The sequence below is a fragment of the Scyliorhinus canicula genome, chromosome 9, assembly GCF_902713615.1.
Source record: "Scyliorhinus canicula chromosome 9, sScyCan1.1, whole genome shotgun sequence".
Classification (NCBI taxonomy): Eukaryota; Metazoa; Chordata; class Chondrichthyes; order Carcharhiniformes; family Scyliorhinidae; genus Scyliorhinus; species Scyliorhinus canicula.
In genome coordinates this window covers 140,563,499-140,586,747 of record NC_052154.1, presented here as the reverse complement: position 1 = coordinate 140,586,747, position 23,249 = coordinate 140,563,499, and the positions used below count along the sequence as shown (strand labels likewise).

General features: G+C 44.5%; 1 protein-coding gene across 4 annotated transcripts in view; it reads left to right on the top strand.

Annotated features, from left to right (window-relative positions):
* The window catches only part of syt8 (synaptotagmin VIII), a 93,297-nt gene that overhangs the window by 22,210 nt on the left and 47,838 nt on the right, over window positions 1-23,249 (top strand). For 2 of the 4 annotated variants that reach the window (XM_038807785.1, XM_038807784.1), the window contains exon 2: window positions 18,236-18,396. The exons of the other annotated variants lie outside the window; for them this stretch is intronic. The gene's annotated coding sequence lies outside the window, so the exon portion shown is untranslated. The remainder of the gene's footprint in view (window positions 1-18,235; window positions 18,397-23,249) is intronic. 4 annotated transcript variants of the gene reach the window in all.

Genomic DNA, 23,249 nt, shown 5'->3' with positions numbered 1-23,249 from the left:
TCCCTTTTCTTCCCATGTACTGAATGATCTGTTGAGCTGCTTGCAGAAAAATACTTTTCACTGTACCTCGGTACACGTGACAATAAACAAATCCAATCCAATCCAATCCATTATTGTGGAATGCACACCAGTAGTGGAGCCTGCCTGATTTTTCTTCCACTTAAATGAACGGATGGAGAAATGGACGGGCTCCGTGTACACGCCTCCCTGCTCAGTTTTCGTCTCTGCGTTGAGGGTGTTGACACGTCAGCACAGAGAACAGGTCGGGGAGGAAATGAGGTCGTGACACTTTGCTGAATGCACCATACGCAGGAGGCTGTCACCATACAGTGAGACGCTATTTTGGATTCCAAAGGTGACCATTCCACATTTGTGAGATACCTCTCCAGATCTATATATGGCAACAAAGTGGGAAATCCTACCATTTATTCAATGTATTAATTTGAATGATTATAGATATTTTAGAATCATTATTCCTTGACTCATGAATTCCCTCTGCCAGGTCTGTCACTATAAACTTTGCAAAACTTAATGACAGTCACCAACACATCTAACTTTGTTCCTAAAATAAATCACAGAAAACTCTCATCACACAGATCATAGTTTGTATATTATGGCAATTATGTAATTCCTGTGACATGTGCAATCTGCTGTAATTACTGCATGGTTTGGTACATTTAATTATCCCTGTTTTATTCAAAATGTTCCCAAATCGTAGAATTTCGGGCAGCAGGGTGGCGCAGTGGTTAGCACTGCTGCTTCACAGCGCTGAGGTCCCAGGTTCGATCCTGGCCCTGGTCACTGTCCGTGAGGAGTTTGCACATTCTCCCCGTGTCTGCGTGGGTCTCACCCCCACAACCCAAAAGATGTGCAGGGTAGTGTGAAATGGCCACGCTAAAATGCTCCTGAATTGGAAATAAAAACTGGATACTCTAAAAAAAAACAAACAAAAAAAATCGTAAAATTTAATACCAAATAAAATCATTTTCAAACCTGCATATCTTCATGCCAATCTTAGCGATGTATCGTGATATTCTTTTAAACAGAATGATGCCTGACTAAAAATAATATGCGATGGAATAAAGTGCAAGTCTGCTTAACATTTGTACCTGAACTTCACTAATCGGAAAATATACCATAATTTCTAACTCAAAGCCTGAAGAGACTGATTTAAATATGACAATTGGTTTGCTTAATAACAGTTCCATTCTGAACACACCAACCTGTACTTAAACCAACAATAGCAATATTCTGTAACTGCAACATTCCTCCAGACTCTATTTCCCCGTAATTTTCAAAACACACACACACCTATGTTCAATATTCATACAGTTACCTCATTTTTTTGTTCACAAACAGAAATAAACAGTGGGCTAGTGATAATCCAAAACTGCTGTGGGCTAAAGCAGTTCCTGATTTCCCTGAATAATTTCTTAATTTGTCCTAATTTACTTTTTATAGTGTCATAATATGTATCGGAGCTGACCATGCCTTGCTTTCATAGTGTGCACCACACCTGGTATAGTATTGCATGTTATAGATAAGCCTGGTTAGCGTCGTAGCTGGTGGATGAAATACCAGCCCCTAAAGATTTTCGATTGGTGAAGTGAGTAATTTAAAAAGAATGCAATGGAGACACCTAGAAACAGGGAAAGCATTAATCAGAGGGCCACACCCTGCAAGTGTACAGCACAAAAACATTATCTGATGACTTGTGCGATGTGGTGCAGGAGAGCCAGGAAAATCTGGAGAATAAATTTTCATACCACTGTAATAATTGTGTGGGGAGTAGGAGGTGCTTCGACTTTTGATTATTTTAGTTCATAGTCAAATAGTTTTAAAAATGTTATCCAAAAGCTTCAATTAATGCTTCAATTGGCTAAAAAATAAGCAGCTACCTGATTTAGACCTTAGATTTGTTCTTGTTGTTAAGTGAACTGATTCTTTGGTCGATGGAGTGTTATTGTGGGCTTTAGCACTCCTGGGTTAGGCTGACAGAAAATAGATGAGGATTTTTTTCTTCTGATCCAGTGACCATGCTTGAAAAAACACACTTTTGGATAATGGCTGAGGGAAGGACCTGGATTGACTGTGATTTCTCCACCTTGGCACTGACACGTAATTAATGGTGTTGCCTCAGGCACTCGAGGATACCCAAGTCCCATGGAGCTGTATTCCACAAGAGTCAATGCCATCGGAGCAGTGAACTTGATGGGAGTGGTGAGAAAATTAGAGGCACAAAAGAACAAGTGTTTGTACATTTGCAATATCTCAATGTTTGAATCTTTCCAAATAAGTTTCAGCCCCTGACACAGTACTGTAATGTATCTTCATTCACAATGACATCCCAGCGGCCATAACAAAGGCAACTTCCTTCAATGTCTCACCATCGTCATCCAGCTGGGGGGGACTGCACTTGTTTGGTTCTAATCTCTAATCTGACCATATCCAGACAATTAATTGAAATGCATTTTCTTTCGCTTCCCACATTGTCACATCTGATGCCCCCCACCCCCCTCCACCCCGGATCAATCCATAGCCCCTCCAATTTCTCATCACCCGAAAATACAACATCAGTTTCCATATGTACACCCAGCACTACCTCACCACCACCCTCAACTGTCTCTGATTTGTAACACTACTTGTCTAACATTCAACACTGGCCGAGTAGAAACAGCTTCTGATTAAATATGGGAAAGATTGAAACCCTCCATAAACTCCACTCCCTCACCATCAACTCTGGCCATCTCCATGAAAACATCCTGAACTGTACCACACGGCTTGCGACATCGGTGTTCACGGTAGCACGGTGGTTAGCAATGTTGCTTGACAGCGCCAGGGTCCCAGGTTCGATTCCTGCTTGGGTCACTGTCTGTGTGGAGTCTGCCTGTTCTCCCTGTGTCTGCGGGGTCACAAACTCCACACAGACAGCGACCCAGACCCGGGATCGAACCTGGGACCTTGGCGCACTGAGGCAACCAAGCTCTCCCCAGTTAATGGTCCTCTATAAAGCCATTGGCCTCTTCTGCCATTTTGAAATAATACTCCTGGCCTTCAAATGTGACCCACAGTTTCGCCGGGCACAGCACCCAAAACTGAATCTTCCTTCGGTACAACACTGCCTTGGCCCTATTGAATCCAGCCGGCTCTTTGCCAGCTCTGCATCAATGTCTTTGTATATTCGGACATGGTTCCCCTTCCATTCATAGTCTCGATTCTCATTGGCCCACCGTAGGATTTTCCCCTTTTCCACAGACTTGTGCAACCCCACAATCACTGTGGCTCTTCTGCTCTCAACCTCAGAGACCTGTGGGCCCTGTCCACCTCTGGAGCCTTGAGCAGCATCCTCCCCTCCACCAACCTGGCCAACATTCTCAACACATATTTTGTGGCACCTGTTCCTTCCACACCCTCTGGCAGACCCACAATTCGCAGGTTCTGCTGCCCGGTCCTTCTCCTGCTCCTCAAACTTCACTTTCAGCGACTTGCATAGATACCCCAGGAACCCCACCTCCGTCTCCAGGGACAGGGTCCGATCACTCTGGTCGGACACCACCTTCTCCTCCTCGCATTTTGTATCCCCTTGCGCCTCAAGGCACTTCTCTATACAGTACTTTAATCCTTGCAGAGTTGCTACTACTCCCTCAAAGGCCTTACGGCAGTCGACATGCATCTCATTCCTTTGCTGGCGATATTTGTCTTTGATGAAGGTCATCAACTGCTCCACCTGGGGCTTTCCCACCAGAGACGACACTTCCCCCTCCACCATTCTCGCATTCTCCTTCTACACCTTCCGCACCACTTTCCTGCCGAAGATACCCCACTAACAGGTATAAAGTGCCGAAACCAACGCCTTCGAGCCGGAGCTGCCCTGTGTCCCACTCACTCCAATGCCGCCACCGGAAGTAATAGCTGCTTAATCTAATGCACTTCAGCAAGCCTCCCACATTCTTTCCTTGTAAATGTGTGTACATCCAAAACCCATCTCATGCCCTAGCTCATCCTAATCCTGTTCACCCATCGCTGTATGCGGTGACCTACACTGCGTCCTGGTTAAGCAACACCTTGATTTTAAAATTTTCATCCGTGTTTTCAAATCCCTCCTGGCCCCTCCCTATCTCTGTAATCTGTTTCAGCTCAACTAACCTCCAAGATATCTACATTCCTCCATTTTCAGCACCTGATCCCTGATTTTATCACTTCACCGTTATTTGTAGCCGCACCTTCAGTTGCTTAGCTCCCAAGCTCTGGAATTGCCTCCATATACTTCTCTGCCTTCTTTCCTCCTCTAAGACAGCCTTAAAACATACCTCTTTTTAAAAACAAATTCTAATTAAGGGGCAATTTAGTGTGGCTAATCCACCTACCCTTCATATCATTGGGTTGTGGGGGTGAGACCCACGCAGATACAGAGAGAATGTGCAAACTCCACATGGGTAGAGGCCCGGGGCCGGGATCGATCCCGGGCCCTTGGCGCTGTGAGGCAGCAATGCTAACCACTGTGCCACTGTTCTGCCCAAAACGTACCTCTTTAATTAAGGTTTTTTCATCTGCACTAATGTTTCCTTATCTTAATCTTTTTATTATTGTCACAAGTAGGCTTACATTAACACTGCAATTTAAGTTACTGTGAAAAACCCCTAATTGCTACACTCCGGCATCTGTTCGGGTACACAGAGGGAAAATTCAGAATGTCCAATTCACCTAACATCACTTCTTCAGGGACTTGTGGGAGGAAACCCACGCAGACACAGGGTGAACGTGCAGGCTCCGCGCAGACGGTGACCCAAGCCGGGAATCGAACCTGGGTTCCTGGTGCTGTGAAGCCACAGTGTTAACCACTGTGCTACCATGCCACCCAGTATGGCAGCAACAAGGCAGCGAACTGTTTGTAAAATTCCACCAGAAAACCATCCGGCCCCGGTGCTTTCCCCAATTGTATGGAACCGATACAAACCATAACTTCCTTCAACCCCTTCAGAGTCTCCATGGCTTGGTTTCATATTTTGGTTATAATGTTTCCGTGGAACACTTTTGGACATTTAGTACATTGAAGGCGCCCTATAAGTACATACTGTTGTTTTATTGCGGATTTAATTCAGCTTTCGGTTCAGTGGATTCTTGGCTAATTGCTAGGTGGCCACTACCAACCTGATATCATTTCACAGAATAATACAGCTCAGAAAAAGCCATTCAGGCTACTGTTCTTATGTCGGCTCTCTGAAAGAGTTATTCAATTAGTCCTACTTCTCTGTTGCATAGCCACGCAAATGTTCCTCCATGTATTTATCCAATTCCCTTTTGAAAGGTACTGTTAAACCTGACTCAATCACCTTTCAGTCAATGCATTCAAGATCGTAACCATTTGCAGCTTGAATATTTTCCCCTTCAACTTGCGTCCAATTCTTTTACAAACTAAATTTATCCTATGCCATCCATTTGCCAATCCTTCCATCACTGGAAACAATCTCATCTTATGAACTCTTATCAAATATTTTCATGACTTTGAATACTCCTATATCTCCTTTTGCCATTTCTTGCTCCAAGGAGATAACCCCAGCTTCTTGTATCTTTCAACATAACTGAAATCTCATGCCTCCTCTCCCATTCTAATGAATATCCCCTGTATCCTCTTCAAGGTTTTGTCATCCTTCCTGAAGTTGGTGACAAGAATTACCTCAGCCATTCCCATGACCTCCACAAGATCACCTTTTTGTTCTATAATTGGTCTCACCGTTCCTGTCACTACCCTTTCACGATTGATATATGTTTACAACTAGCTTAGTTCTCTACAGTATTATAAGCCTGACATTTATCATGAACCCCCTACCCCCTATGTCTAGTTATAACTGAACATTTTCATCTTTGGAAGCCTCACATTGTTTATTTACTGTCTGCTGTTTTACCTGACAGTGTTTGATTGTAATGTGCTTGGATTGAATCCCTTTATCACTAAAATCAGCTCTTCTCCAGTTAAATATTTTCACATTTGATTTTTCCTTGTTCTTTTCCATAACAACTGCAATTTTTTTTCAATATAAATTTAGAGTATCCAATGTTTTTCCAATTAATGGGCAATTTAGCGTATCCAACCCACCTACCCTAGGGGCAGCACGGTAGCATAGTGGTTAGCATAAATGCTTCACAGCTCCAGGGTCCCAGGTTCGATTCCCGGCTGGGTCACTGTCTGTGTGGAGTCTGCACATCCTCCCCGTGTGCGTGCGTGGGTTTCCTCCGGGTGCTCCGGTTTCCTCCCACAGTCCAAAGATGTGCGGGTTAGGTGGATTGGCCATGCTAAATTGCCCGTAGTGTCCTAAAAAAAAAAGTAAGGGTAGGGGGGGTGGATACGTGGGTTTGAGTAGGGTGATAATTGCTCGGCACAACATCGAGGGCCGAAGGGCCTGTACTGTGCTGTACTGTTCTATATTCTATATTCTATACCTTGCACATGTTTTGGGTTGTGGGGGCAAAACCCACGCAAACACAAACAACTGCAAATTTATATATATTAGTTGTAAGGGCTTCAATAATCTCAATGTACAGGAACTCTGGAACAATCTGGACCACTGGTTATTGTTTCAGCTGCCTCTCCCATGCCCACCTCACTCTTGCCCACCAAGCAAAACCACCCCAAGATTTCCCAAACACTTGCCCACAACTTATGACATTTTCAAGTTTACTCATGTCCTCTCAGCGTTCATCTTGTCCATGAGATCCACTGCTGCCTGCTTCATCTCATTCCTATTAAACTGCATTCATGACCCCCAGAGGCCCAGGAGTAGTGGAACTGGGTAGAATGCTCTTTCAGAGGGCTGGTACCGAGTTAATGGGCTGAATGGCCTCCTTCTGCACTGTCGGGATTCTATTATAATAAATAGGAGCAGACCCTAAAGCTTGTTCTGGTGTTCAATAAGATAATAGTTTATCTGATTATTGCCTTAACTCCCCTCTCCTGCCTGCTCCACATAGCCCATGATCCCCTTGCAGATCAAAAATCTATCTAACGAAACCTTAAATATATTCAATTACACAGCCTGTACTGCTCTCTGGGAAGAGAATTCCAGAGATTAAAGACCCTCTAAGGGAAGAATCCTCTGCTTGTCTTAGTCTTTAATGGGAGTCCACTTATGTTAAACTTTGCACCCTTGTTCTAGAGTCCCCCATGAGGGAAAGCATCTTCTCAGCATCTACCCTGTCAATCTCCCTCAGAATCGTATACTCCACTAAGGATAGATCCAACCTGATCAACCTTTCCTCAGAAGACAAAATATTCATCCCAGGAGCCAGTGCGAGCTCCACGCCAGCTGCCTGCTAGTCCCCTGCAAGGCTGTGAATCTGTGGCCCTTTGACTCCAGTTTTTCTGGCATAAAATACCACAGTTTTCACAACGGCTTGGGGGCATAGTCCCTGAAACGGAGAATCCAGCCCTTTAACTGACTGGAAGATAAACCCATGACCTCTACCTTGGAGAAGATCAAGGGCAGCAGATGCATGGAAACACCACCTCCTGAAAGTTCCACTCCAAACCACTCACCATCCTGACTTAGAAATATGTCACCATCCCTTTACCTGTCACTAGGTCAAAATCCTGGAATTCTCTCCCTAACAGCACTGTGGGTGTACTATGTACCGACACAACGTGGACTGCAGTGGTTCAACAAGGCACCTTACCATCACCGGCCACAAGGGCAGTTAGGGATGGGCAATAAATGTTGGCCCAGTGGGCGACGGCAACATCCCATGAAGGAATTTAAAAAAATAATTGCTGGTGGTACAATTCCAGGAGGCACGGGGTGAAAGGCAAAACTAGTTTATTTTAAACAGAAAATAAATCTGCTACCATACCATACAAAACAAACATTTCAGCCCAGGACTGCCGGTCTAGGTCTGAGAGCTATATTTAAAGGTTCTGCTAAATCAGGGGTGGGCAAACTTTTCCGTGCAAGGGCCACATTCAGAAATTCACAATTTTAAAGGGCCGCATAGTATATTAAGTAAAATAATTACTTCACCCGGTTATGATTCTGGGCGCCTCATATAGAACATAGAACAGTACAGCACAAAACAGGCCCTTCGGCCCTCGACGTTGTGCCGAGCAATGATCACCCTACTCAAGTCAACGTATCCACCCTATACCAGTAAGTAACCCAACAGCCCCCCCCCATTAACCTTAAAAAAAAAATAAAAAAAATTTTTAAAATAAAAAAATTAATGACTTGGTGGGCCGCATAAAGACCTTTGGCGGGCCGCATGTGGCCCGCGGGCCGTAGTTTGCCCACCCCTGTGCTAAATAGTCCCAGCTGAGAAGGCTTCCGCCCGCTCACCACGGGAACTCGAATTTTACGAAGCCCACGGGGAGATCAATCAGCGACCCCCCATGGTCTTTGTGAGGGTTATCACACTATCCTGTACCTACTCCCGCTTACAGATCAGCCCTGCTTGCTGACCTACATTGGCTCCTGGTTCCCTGATACCTCATGCTTTAAATTCTCAGAATCAATGTAAATTACTTCAACACATTTCCCCTCCCTTTCTTTATAACTTTATCCAGTCTCATAGCCCTCTGATAGCTCTGTGCTCCTCCAATTCTGGCCTAGCACAATTCATCCATCCAACAACAACATTTGCATTTGTACAGCACCTTTAACATAATGAAAAGTCCTAAATCACTTCATAGGAGTTTAATCAAACAAAAATTGACACTGAACCACATGAGGAGATATTAGGACAGATGCCTTTTACTTGACCAAGTTTATTACAGATATTGGAATCATAGAATCATCATATCGCGACGGTGCAGAAGGAGGCCATTTGGTCTCTCGAGACTGCACCGACCCTCTGAAAGAGCACCTTACCTAGGCCCATTCACCCACACTATCCTGTAACCCCACCTAACCTCTACATCCCTGGACACTAAGGGGCAATTTTATCATGGCCAATCCACCAAACTTACATATCTTTGGACCAGAGCATCTGGAGTCAACCCACATAGACATGCGCAGAACAGGCAAACCCCACACACACAGTCACCCAAGGCCGGAATTGGACCCAGGTTCCTGGCACTGTGAGGTAGCAGTGCCAACAACTATGCAACCATGCTGCCTCAAAGGGGCAAAAGTGAGGAGGTATTTGAAAACAAGGCTGAAAAGTTTAAAACTGAGACACTGTTAGATGAGGAGCCAATGTACGTCAACACGGGGGAGATGGATAAAATGGTGAGAGCTCAGAAATGGGCAGCAGTGTTTTGATGGAATAGTCAAGTCTAGATATAATAATATGCTAAGCTGTTCACCCTAATAATAATAATCTTTATTGTCACAAGTAGGCTTACATTAATACTGCAATGAAGTTACTGTGAAAAGCTCCTTGTGCCACATTCCGGCGCCTGTTCGGGTACAAGGAGGGAGAATTTAGAATGTCCAAATTACCTTTCAGCACGTCTTTCAGGACTTGTGGGAGGAAACCGGAGCACCCGGAGGAAACCCACGCAGACACAGGGAGAACGTGCAGACTCCGCACAGACAGTGACCCAAGCCGGGAATCAAACCTGAGACCCTGGCGCTGTGAAGCAACAGTGCTAACCACTGTGCTGCAACCCCTTAGAGCAACCATGTACAAATTGGAATGGTACTGTTGTAAAAGACTGATATGATTCGCAGAACTAGTGCAGCATAAATCATCAATATCAATAGATATGACTTTGATCGCTTATTCAAGGCATCATATTGTAACACTAACATTTTTAGCACTTGTTATTAACAGCACAGATTGTATTTATATTGTAAACATAATCCAATCTGTACTGTTGATTACAAGTCCATGGGGAAATTGTCCCACCTCAACTTCACTTAGATGCTGTTGACTTTTAAGCCTTAACTATCATTTCTGAGAGTGTGAGCATCTCCATCTGGTGGTAGCCCAGGTGCTTTGTTTGAGTGCTGCTCCCTGGCACCTTGGCAGTGCCAACTCAGATTACGTCAGCTGCAGCAGACTGGGAGCATTGCACACTGTTCAGTGCCCGGCAAGAACCCCGGGCGCGATACTCTGAGCCCCGTGCCATGCCAGAGAATTGCTGCGACCGCACCACGCCACCCCAACGCCGGCGCGCGATTCTCCGAACCGCCGCCATTTGCGCTGGCGCGGCACCGGTTGCGGGCTGCCGAATCTCTGGCCTGGATGGGCCGAGCGGCCGCGTGTAAACGGTCGAGTCCTGCCGGTGCTATTCACCCCTGGTCACTGCCGTTGGGAACTCTGTACGAAGGGTCGGGGGGGGGTGGCCTGTGAGGCGGGGAAAAACGCTCCTTCACCGGCGGAGGCCTCCCATGGGCCTCGATCAGGGCTCACCGATCGGTGGGCCGGCCTCTCCCCCCAGGCCTAATGCTGCGCGTCCGGCCCCAGATCCCCCACGCCATGTTGCGCGGGGCCGGAGCATTCCGTCTACCGCGCATGCATCGGTTGGCGCTTCGCCCAGTCTGCACCAGGATGTAAGGCTGAAGCGCTGTGAACCGCTCCAGCACCGTGCTGGCCCCCTGTGGGGGCCAGATCCCTGCTGCCCGTGCCCGCTTTGCGCCGTCGTGAACCACGACGGCATTCACGACGGCGTGGACACATAGTCCCACGATCGGTGAATCGCGTCCAGTGCTTAGGGGCTCTCCTACTATTCTCCCAATGTGGTGAGTTTTGCGCTGGGCGTAATGCAGTCGAAAAATCGCCCCCATGATAAATCACATTTTAAAAGCCTTTCTTCACATTTTCAGCCATGTGGAGGCAGCAGAGCCATATGCTATTTTTGTTAATATAATATTGGATAGGTGACCTGATGATAGTATTAACATTATTTGTGTCATGATATTTTGGGCTTGAAAACAGAAGAAATACTGAACACAACAATTTTGTTTCGATGATGTATACTGAAGAAAATATGAGTTGGCATGAGTTTGACAGACTGCAAACCTGTGCTTGAATCTGGCCTAGGTTTAAAAAGGTAATTAATTTTATAGAAATGAATGTGCAGATTGCCCTGTGTCTGCATGTGTTTCCTCCGGGTGCTCCAGTTTCCTCCCACACAAGTGCTGAAAGATGTGCTTATTAGGTAAATTGGACATTCTGAATTCTCTCTCTGTGTACCTGAACAGGCACCGGAATGCGGCATCTAGGGGCTTTTCATAGTAATTTAATTGCAGTGTTAATGTAAGCCAACTTGTGACAATAATGATTTTTTTTTTTAAATTGGAAACAATTTGCACAGCTTGACTGTGGAAGTAATCCAGGATCTATTTTCGGGGGCTAATACATTTTGCCGCATTATTTTGAACATTTCTGAGTCGGGTCTGTATCTAAAATGTCGAATTTTCTTCTCTCCATCAAGTCCTTACAGCAGTGAGTTTAACATAGATCTAGGAGCTAGATTTCCTATTCGCTTTGTTGGAACTGACCATGATATAAAATGTTCAAGGTTACAAATGCTCATCTAATCCCTTGTGCAACTGGCCCTTTAATACACCTGTTGAGAATGGGAGTAGTAGTTTAGCAATGACCCACAACCTTGAAAAAGGATCCTGGAAACTGAGCATGCAAATAATTGATTAATCAGTCAAAGAAATATTTAAAGTATTTGTGGAATGCAAGAGGCAAAATAAATTGCAGCTCACTGAAACCATGGTAACCATGTTGAAACACACAGGTTGTGTTCCCGCAGTCCCATTATTTTAGCTTGTCTCAGTTCTAGCTAATCAGAGCCTTTCTCAACTGTAGTTGATCTATTCTAATAACTCGCTTGTGTCAATATCTTTTCTTCAAACTGTTTTACTACATTAGGTAGTCTTCCCTCAAGTCCTGATTTTACTCAGTAAGTCTTACAACACCAGGTTATTTCACTCAGCAGTGCTCGAGTTCTGGGATAATTTTGTTAAATGTTAAAGTCGGATGTTTGTCTGATAAGGTGAAGATTGGGTGGATGTATACATAGCACCACCATGGCTGAAGGTGGCAGCACGAACTCCCATATATCTGTGAGGTACTTTAGAATGGATTTGGAGAGCTTCTGCAGGGGAGGGGTGAGAGATTGATTCCAACGGGGTCAATGCCAAGGTAGGTTGAGGGATTAACAGATTCTGTTGCAGCTCTGCACAATCAGTCCTGCTGCAAATTCAACAGAGCAACCCTGATGGATGGGCTTCAGGAAGGGTTGTTTTTCTTACCTCACCCTAAGTATGAATATGATTTTCTCTGATTTAGCCTTTCTGCGTAGCATTTGGATCTATCTAGCTTTGGAGATATTCCTGTGTTCATTTAAGTTACTCAAATATTCCAACTCATGATGTGCAATTGAGAAAACAACCCATCCCAGGGTCAATATTATTCTTTACATTGGGGCAAACATAGCAACTGCGTGATGGAATTGACACTCTGGAATTTTCTGGATGATTTTGGTATAAATACAGCCTAATGGAGGAGAGTGATATCTTACCCATGAAAGTTCATAATTTACACCATTTACATGCAAAATATCACCATATGAGACTTTCCTCAATCATTTGTGTGGCTCCCAAATTGCATCTGTTGGAATTCCGTGCAGCTCCATAATATATTGGGTGGAATTTACCTCCTCCCCCCATCCTGCGGGCAGGATCTTCCAGGCTCCGGCAAAGTCCAAAGTCAATAAAGTTCGGAGCAGAGCAGCACCCCCCTGTCCCACACCGCTGTGGTGAAGCTCTAAAATTCCGCCCATAGTTGCATCCTATGTAGAAATCCAGCCAAAGACGTTTCTTGAGTAAAAGCAAAAGTCACTAGAAATACTCAGCAGGTTAACCAGCAAGTATGGAGAGAAACAGAGTCAGCATTTTAGGTTGGTGACCTTTCATGAACTGTGAAAAGTTAGAGATGGAACAGAATTTCAGCAAGGGGTGGGTGGGACAAGGGCAAAGGAAACCTTCCTTTCTCAAATCTTATTACATCTCTAAAATTTCCCCAGTTCTGATGAAAGGTCACAACCTGAAAACTCTGTTTCTCTCTCCACAGATGCTGCCTTATCTGCTGGGTGCTTTGAGTACTTTCTGTTCTAATTTCCGATTTCCAGCATCTGTACTATTTTACTTTTTGTTTAAAGAAGCTTCTTTGGGTGTAAATTTATGCCTAATATCTTAGATGCAACAGGATCTGATAAAAGTTCTAATATCTATACTCCTGCCATCTTATGGTGTTTCTTTTCAGTGATTTTCAAAAATTTCTCCACTGAAACCGACTCTGTATTTTCTACATATTAATGTATTTATGATATCAGAATCAATTATATTGAAAAGATAATTTTATTTATTAAGTTAAATGATGTACATTCCACACTTTCCTCAAGCCTTGATTATTTACATTGATTTCTATTTGCGGGAATATGCTGATTAGATTTTCAGGGAAGTTGTGAAATACGTCATAGTTGGAGAGTGTGCAAACAATGCCAGGAATTGTTTTTTAAGTCGACCCAAATAAAGCCCTGCTCAAAGATTGTACTGGCAGAAATAACACCAACATCTCATTTTCACCATGAGTTCACCTGAATAATTCAAGGAGTAGGCTACCACCAATTTCTCAGGGTGCTGCGGAATGAGGATTAAATGCAACCATGTCAGCATTGTTCACACCCTGAGAACAAATATAGAAATAACGAAAGCAAGACTTGCTTTTGTATAGTGCCTTTCATGACCTCAGGACATCCCAAAGTGCTTTACTTGGGCACACTACAGCCTTCCGGCCTGAACATCGAATTCAACAACTTCAGATGATCAGCCCCACCTCGACCCATTTGTTTTCATTTCATTTTAACTGTCTTTTACCATTTCTTTCCAATTTGGATAATATGCTCAAGTCCAGGAGTGGGGCCTAGAATCCACTTCCATGGATTGAGTTGTGACAAGAATGCCATCACCTAAGAAAATTAAGACTAACCAATCGGTACTAAGAAGATCTCAACCAAAGGATGCTGTAAGCATATCCCTGCCAAGCATTTTTTCTAAAATAATGAGACAGATGTTTGGTATTAACTGGTAGTATAACCAACGATCTTGTCTGAGTCTTCAATATCATAATTAATTTTCCTCAGGGCTTATAATTGATCTAAATGGTTACCATGAAAACCCAGCAGCTCTGGGATCCTAACCCATGTAACCAAGCCCCCACTGTCATAGTAACAGTTGTCATGAAGATGGAACAGGTCACAAGTGTCTTGAAGGAGATTTGGATCTCATTCTAGTTGCTTTTTAAATGCTAGGTGCTTATCTCCCAGAGCTCTTGACGACTTAATTAGCATCTCTGTGATCTACAGTACTTCTCTAATTCATTCACAATTAAATCATAAAAAGACAAGTATTTTCAAGAACTGGACAAGGACATTTGCTCTAACAAATAAAATGTTCGTTTTATCCTAGCTTTATCCATCCACCTTTCTTACAATCGCTGTCACTTAAGATGTCTACTTTGGTTCACTGAAAACACACTCATCTCAGAGTCAGAAAGTGGTGTGTACATGAGACTTGGCTCATGGCTGGAATTTTGAAGGCCCTCACGATGGGCATTCTTATGGTGGGGCCATCGAGTCAATTTTGTTCACATGGGATAGCACGGTAACACAGCGTTTAGCACTGTTGCTTCACAGCACCAGGATCCTGGATTCGATTCCCAGCTTGGGCCACTGTTTGTGCGGAGTTTGCATGTTCTCCTCGTGCCTGCATGGGTTTCCTCTGGGTGCTCCGGTTTCCTCTCACAAATTCCGAAAGATGTGCTTATTAGGTGAATTGGAGATTCTGAATTCTACCTCTGTGTACCCGAACAGGCATCGGAGTGTGGCGACTAGGAGCTTTTTACAGTAACTTCATTGCAGTGTTAATGTAAACTTACTTGTGACAATAATAAAGATTATTATTATTACATCCACGGGACTGGAAGATCCCACTGGCTAGAAAATTCCGGCAACAACCTTATGCTGACACTTTATGCCCAAGTGAGTGTCACACTATCTGAGTGTCTTTCAGATGAAACATTAAACCGAGGCGTCCTCCCTTCTCAGACAGGCATAAAAGATCACATGCAATTATTCAAAGATGAGACAGGGGAGTTCTTCCAGTGGCTTGATCAATACTTATCTTTAAACCAGATGATCTGGTGAATTTTCCATTGTCTGTAAAGTAACTACCACATTTCCTGCAGATTATACTTCAAAAATACTTCATTGACAACAACGTGCTTTTCAACATCCTTAGCTTGTGAAAGGTGCTGCATAAAGTAACGTCTTTCTTTCTGTCAACCCCTTTTGTGTCCATAAACATGTCTGGTTGTCCCTTAAACTCATTGATACCATTTACTTCAATGGTCTTTGGTAACCTGTTCTTCAAGTCTTTATATTTATATGAATAAGTTCCACCTGGCTTCCCTGAATATGACTAACAACAATTTTTGACTAATATCCTCTGTGATTTGATCCTCTCAATATTGTGAACAACTTGGATCTGTTCATTAATCGTCTTCATTTAATGTTGAAAATTTCAATTGTGTTATGCTAAAATCTAATTGAATACAAAACTGCCGTGCCTAAATTTCTTAACCTTGCCTCATTACAGATATTTCTAATTCATAGAATCTTCCTGGTTGCCTTATTTTGCAGCTTCTGGACTGGTAAAAACCCAACTTGTTAAGTGACTTAAAACGTCCTTCAATTAAAACAAAATTAATCAGCATGGATAACTATATACTGCCCTGTACTGAACAGCAGTATCATATTTGTATTATTACTGCGTCTTCCTTACTGGAATCATAAGGACAAATTACTCAATGTTTGAAAAGCCGAAACTAAATTAAAACAGGAAATGCAGGAAATAATCAGCAAGCCTGGCGGCAACTGTTGAGAGAGAAACAGAGTTCTGTTTCAGGTCAGTGAGAGATCAAAAGGATGAAAGATTATCGACCTGCAACGTTGTTCCTCTCTCTACAGATGTTGCCTGACCTGCTGAGCATTTCCAGTATTTTCTGCTTTAACTCAATGCTTTGGCTGTGTGGCTGAGCAACACAGACCAAAAGGTAACAATTTTGATTCCAGCTTTTAGCTGTTAGCTGATCTGATTTCACCTCAGAATATTACAGTTTAAGAGAAGCTGCAGTTTGCACACTTAGTGGCCATCCAGTGAATGTTGTTGGGAAATGCCTGAGTGGACATTAGATTAGAACATGATCAAACCCATCAGTACTACCTTCATGTTTGAAATGTCTGCCAGGGCTCACTATATTCATGCATGAGAAATGACCACTTGAGTGCGGTACCGTACCAGATACCTGCCTGTGCCTCTGGAACTGTATATCAAAAAAAGTCAACACCTTCAATGTGAGAGAAAGTAGAGAAATGACTCTGGGTGAGATTCTCAATTTCTGAGACTAAGTGTTGACACCGACTCAGAATTTGTACCCGTCCACCCAGATCCCAGGGCCCACCTCCTGGCCAACCCTGCTACTCCCCCCGGCCCTGGCAGAAGCCAGCGGCGCAACTGTCAGAACACTATGGTGATGTTGGACACTTTCCATACCCCCCTCTCTCTCCCTCAGCAGCTACGTCAACGGTTTCCCAATTTTTAAAAGCACAAGTGAACCGTGCCGTCGGGAACTCGGGCCATCGGAGGCAGAGCATCATGGAAGCCCCGGAGGATGCCGGGTCAGGCCCGCTAATGGTATGCAAATGGTATTTACTGTATGTGCATTCCGGACCGTATTGACGCCACTGTCGAGGTGTCGGTGAATTGCGATTTGGCGTCAAATCGGAGCCCGCAGTGATTTTAGCGTCGAAACCTATTCTCCGCCCAATCGTGTTTTGCGATTTCGACATCATCCAACGGAGAATCCTGCCCTATTTATTTGCCAATTGTGAGTTGTTTATGAGCCTCCTGCCACCCTTCAGTCCCACCCCAACATCACCCACCTCTACAATCCTGGCAGAGTTAGTGAGGGACTGAGAGCTGATTGCTTTAAAAAAAAGAGTATAAAGGTGTTAATGCGAAAAAAAGGATGAAAGACAAGGTAAACCTGATCCTTGTGCAGGGACCCCTGTTGTGTGTGTGTTGATGTTGGATCACACTCGCCTATCATATCCCTTTCCTACCCACTTCAACCCCTTACTCCAGAAGTTGAATATTCTAACATTCACTGTTAATGCTCATAAATTAACAATAGTTATCAGGTGGCTCGTATTCAAACAAAAAGTCAATTCCTTCAGGACAGGAGGATGCGGGGAGGGGTGAGGAGATACAATTGGCAAATGAGAACTGGATTTTCAATTCTGAGGTGGGTGTGCAGAGTCAGGAAATTTCCTAGCTCATTGACCTGTGTGTAGGGATTTGGTGGGGAGGGCGATGGTGGTGGAATGGTGTGGGGTGGGTGCTGGGTAGAGTTGGACCTTCCTCCCCAGATGCAGATCAGAGGCAGCCACAGTGGATTTACAGATCACCACTGTGATAATAATAGGCTGTGTTAGCAATCAAGTAGTAATAATGCTATAATAATAGAACTTAGGGTTATGTCAACAAACAGCTATTGAAACAGAAAGTGCAGACTTTTTTCAACTCACACACAGCCAGGCTGGTGCTTTATTTTCAATATTTTAAAGGGTTGGTTATTTAAATAACTTGACAGCTACTCAGCACTACAAACCTTATTCATCCTTCAAGCGCTTTTACATATACTTTATAAACTGATAACTCACACACTGCGGGATAAGACACTTTCTCCAGCAAAAGTGGGGCCTGTATGAATTTAGCACCGTGTTCAAATGGTCCTGCCGAGTTCAGATGTCCCCCGTGTATGAGTCACATCTCATCTACTTTCCGCTACTGGTAAAACTAGGATCTGTTGGAAATGGGAGTGGGTTTCCAGATTGGATTCCCAGTGCCATTTTGGATAAGCTGTGAAGTCACCATGACACTGCGGCGGAAATCTAGAACAGAGTTTCCGGGAGTTTTCAAGATGAAGTCGCAATGGTGATGATTCGATAGTTCTTCATTAAGTAAAAGTTTCAGCCCTGCATTCCTTAACTTGTTAGTTCTTTGCAGGCCTCAACATCAAGCTCACAAGATTCCAATTCTTCTTGCTATTTCACTGAGCCATGATCTTCTTAGTGATCTCATCTTCCTTTTGTATTTTCTAGAGTTATTGAACTGACTCGGGTTTATGATGAGTGGGGCAATTCATTTTTCATTCTTTTCCACAGATCTTTCATCACATCTTATTTGAAAGCAAAGATAATACTGTTGAAAAAATTGTTTAGTATGAAGACATCTGAACTTGAAGCCATTACATGATTGTCACACATATCTAATAATGTGTTAATGCTGTGGGTGCTGGTCTACAAATTGACATTCACCTAATAGGGTGAGGGTTAATTAATTGTTCATTAAAGAAAGTTAATATTTTGGAGGAACATATCCATTTCATGCTCCATATCCAACCCTTCATTATTTCTAACGACATTTTCATGTTATGACTGATTCTTCAAAATCTATTGTTATCCATCACTCTTCTCCTTCCTTCAGCTTCTCCCAGTTTACTTCAAGTCACCATAATGCAGGGTGATCATCCTTCCCCATCTCCTCCTGTCAGTCACACATTCTTCTTCCAATCCTGTTGTATTTATGCCTCTTGCCACCATGATTTCCATCTGGTCTTCGGCCTTCCTTTTCTCCTGGCCGTTACGTCTCCATCACACGTCAACTCACTGTCCATTATAGATGACTGTACCATTTCCGTCTCTTCTCAGATATTTTGTCCAATGTTCTCACAGTCTTTACTTATCCCCCAGTGTACCAGCTCCTGAACTTGCCTTTCTTATCACTCCAGTATCTGCACCTCATTTGTACCCAGTTTTTGCTCTTCTCTTTTTGACCTTGCACAGCTTTATGCACTATATAACAAGACTAACCTCACAATTGTCTTGTTGATTCTTTCGTTCAGTTTTAACAATACTTTTCTATCACATAACTCTCCATTGTACTTCTTCCAGTTACTCCAACTAGAGCTAATCTGTTGCTTAATTTCCACCTTCAACCACCACTGACCCCAGGTACTTGAAGCTGTTCGCTTTCATCCTTTACACCTTCACTCCGATCCTCTTCTCGAGGCTCAAGCTGATAGTCTATATATTGGGCCTTTGGTGTACTGATCTTCATATTCCTATCCTTCACCCTTCAATTTCTTTCATCATTGGAAAGCCAAAACAAAGACCATTTCATGTCTTTAAGTGTGAAACTGAGTAGGGATGATCATCTGTTAGCAAGAAATAAATAGCAATTTGGAAACTGCAATTTCATCAAAATGCCTGGGACAGTAAACCATTAGCAATGTTGGAGCCTTTTTGTTCAGAGTTGCTGCCGTGTGTGTCGAATAGGAGGTAATCCATGCATTTATCATCACGATATCGCAGTGCACAGTGTAATGTTGGATTGAAAAGAATGAGAAGCTGAGAGAAACAAAGAACTAACAGTTAGGGTTTTGTATGAAGACAGAAAGAATCACGAGGTAAGAAGTTTCATGCCACTGACGTCTTAGAAAACACTTGGCCTGTTTTGGTGTGGGGCTAGCTACTGATGGTGCTGCCATCCCCCTCCCCCCTGCCGTCTAAGTATCGTCAAACTGCTTTGCCCTTCTGGACCACCCAGTGCGGGCAAGGCAACATGCATGCCATCCTGACCTGCGGCATCCCTGCAATGCACAGGAAATCCTGCTGCCCAGGCACCTTGATGGGCCTAGTGCAGTTCAAAGTTTACACAGTCCGATGCCCGGGAAAACAGGGCATTCGTGACTTCACGGATGCACTTGTTGGCTGTTGGTTGGGATATGCCACACAAGTCCCCGCTCAAGCCGTGGAATGAACCCAAGGCTTAAACGTTCAGGGCTGCGGTGACCTTCATGCCTCTGCCACATGGTGCCAAGTCCACAAGAACATGGCACAGGTACCACATAGTCCCCTTATTGAGACGGAGCCTCCTGTGGCACATGTTGCCGACATCCCTTCAATGATCAGTGACGCCTGTAGACCTTGGGCTGTGGCCGGCCTCCCTCTTTGGGTCCTCTCTGGCCTGATGGGTGACTGGGTTCTCAGGGTGTTGGGCAGGCCACTGCATTTGGGGTGCTGCCTCAAGCCTCTGTCAATGCTGCTGCCTTCTCTGGCATCTGACCACCTGGCCTGCCACCACCACTGCGAGGGAAGCTGCTGCGGGATCCACAATATCATCCATCATATGATATCTGTAAGGAATTGGAGAGGCTGAGAGCCTGATAACCAGATGTGGCTTCCACCGCGGTATCCTCAAATTCCCCAAGCCGCCACCACCCTTATATTCCCTGCCTTCTCCCAAGGTGCTACCAATGAGCTGGTTGTGCTGGGAGACCCCGCCCTGCACACACCCCCGGCCACAGCAGGGACCACTGGGCATCGGACTTCAGAACCCAGACCACGGACCCCTACCGGGAACATTACTTGGAGTGGGCGCAGTTCCCTCTCCAAGCCACACATCCGCCCTCTAGTCGCAGGGATATCGCGGGGACTGCTGAGGCCCAGTCTTGGGGTTTGACTGTTGGCTGCTGCCCCTGTGGTGTTGATGCTTCCAGTGTTCAGGCAACGTGTCCAGGCCTCACAGTCTGATTGGGATGCTAGGAAATAAGACCAGCCTGCGATATGGCACGTCTACCACAGGAATGCACTTCAGAGCTGTGGAGTTCTCACAACATGAATAATGCCAATTCCCTATTAGCAATAGTCTTCAACAGTACAGTCAGAGGCCACCATGGTCACTGACAGTTAAAGTGACCTGCACCATATTACCATGGACAGAGCTCTGCCTTGGAGGTGTTCAGTGGGATGGACATGGAGCAGCTGAAGTTGCCCCTGCTGTGGGTATGCACTATCTGGGGTGGGAGTGTGGTATGCTGGACTCGGGGGTGCTGAGTCCATCACCCTCCAGCCAGGGGGCAACCTTCCACCAATGGCGGCTGACCCCCCTACCCCCACCACAGGACATCCCCCTCCTCCCCAAGCACTGGGGCAGCAGCTCCCAGACTGATTGCCCATTTTCGAAGATGGCTACTCACCTCTTCTGATCTCCACGTCAGCCATTGCATTAGCTTCACTTTTTAAATAGGTGTGCTAAAGGGCACCCATTTTACCGCTTGTTGAGGAACCGGTTAGATCACTGGAGGCCATTTAATAGGGGGTCCTTCTCGTTAATGAGAAGGAGATTGGCTTTAATTGGTTTCTCGCCACGTCGTGGAGATACCTGGATTTCGCCAGCGGGAGCGTTCTGGTTAGATCAGAAAAAAATCGCATAGTGTGGTTTTCGATTTTGGCTTCTCCCACGATCTAACCGACTCCTGTGGATTCGTGCCCAGCGCAACGTGGCCGTTAGATCTTAGTCTCCCAAATGGAGAATCCAGCCCCCTTTATAAAGGTCTCTAAAATTTTCCCAAGCTGTTAAGTTAACTGGTCTATGGTATTTTAAAAAATCTCCCTCCCTATTATTTCTCATGTTCTTATTTACCATTGATGGTAACCAGAGAGAATATCTAAGGGACATTTCCAATCTGTAACATTCTCCCTTAAAAATTGGTAACTGTTGGATCCTGTTCAGTTGATGTTCTAACCTCATGGATAGCGGCAATCGGACATCCTTTGATTGGAATTCAATGTGACATAGGGCTGGATTTCCAGTTTTGAGGCTGGAGTTGGGAAAATTTCTGGCTCACTGTTCTACCTCAGTGAAAAGTGCCTCAAAAGGTACAGTTTTTGTTCCAGGGGGCGGGTGTAGGGGGAACGCTGTGTGTGCTGGAGTAGGCCCTCCCACCTCGGCCATAGTTTGGAGGTGGCTACTGAGCCTACCACAGTTAAAAGGCTCACTCACATTTTGGGACTTTGTCCCAGTTGTTTTGTTCAATGTATGGCCCTTTAGCTCTCACATTTCTTCACCCTCCACCCATTCCCCATGCCCCAACCATACCAACTCTGCCAATACATGCCGCTCCTTTCATTCACCCTCAGTGTCACCTCCTACTCTCTAAGCAAACCTCTCTGGTCTCTTACAGGCCTGTTGCCAAGTTAGTGCCAACTCATGATCCCCACTCATTCTCATGGCTGCTTATAGGTTTGATGCCAACTTGGTGCCCGCTCATGCCTCCCACCAACCAACCTTTGTCATTAAACTCTCCCTGCCAGATTACCCAGTGCCAACCATGGGTAGACCTCAGGACCATGCTGAGATGAAAGAAAATAAAGTTCTAAGTATCCATTACAGACTTCACTATCTATAATAAGTCACCTTTATCCCTGGGACTGTCAATCAAACTGTGAACTAACAGCCCACATTATCGTCAACCATCCCCCTCCCCAATCCTTCACTGTGATAATGACAGATTGTGGAAGCAATCAGGATTTAATAATGCTAAAAAGATCATTTTCTGGTTATGTCAACAAACTATACTGAAACTGCAAGAAATTATTTTTTGAATTCCCAGAGACAGAGAGGCAATTTTTGTTTCATAATTTAAAGGACGTGGGATTAAAAAAATAGAATAAATTTAGAGTACCCAATTCATTCTTTCCAATTAAGGGGGAATTTAGCGTGGCCAATCCACCTACCCTGCACATCTTTTGAGATGTGGGGGCGAAACCCATGCAACCACGGAGAGAATGTGCAAACTTCTCAGACAGCAACCTAGAGCTGGGATCGAACTTGGGACCTCAGCACCGTGAGGCAGCAATGCTAACCACTGCGCCACCGTGCTGCTCAAAGGACATGGGATTTAAGTAACTTGATAGCTTTACATTTCTACGTACCTTTACCTTTACATTTGCCCTTTACATACATTTGTATCTTCATCCTGAAGTTGTGAAATCATCATTGGTTGCAGCCATTCCTGGTGTGATAATCATATCTGCTTGTACTGTGCACTGAGGTGAAATGGCCCAGGTGAGTTTATGTTTCCCCTCATCTGATATGCATGTCCCCACCTTTCCCTACCTGTGAAAATGGTGCCTGTCAGAAATGGGGGAAGCACATCTGGATCTGGGTCCAATCACCATTGTAAAGGCCTCTGGAGTCTCCCTGGCTTCCTGAAAATTCAGCCCGTCCCATGATATTACATTTACATTATATCTCATGTTGCAACATTGCAAAGTGCTGCACACTGTGAATTACTTTGAAATGCAATAACTTCAGCCATACAGTCAGCAGTGT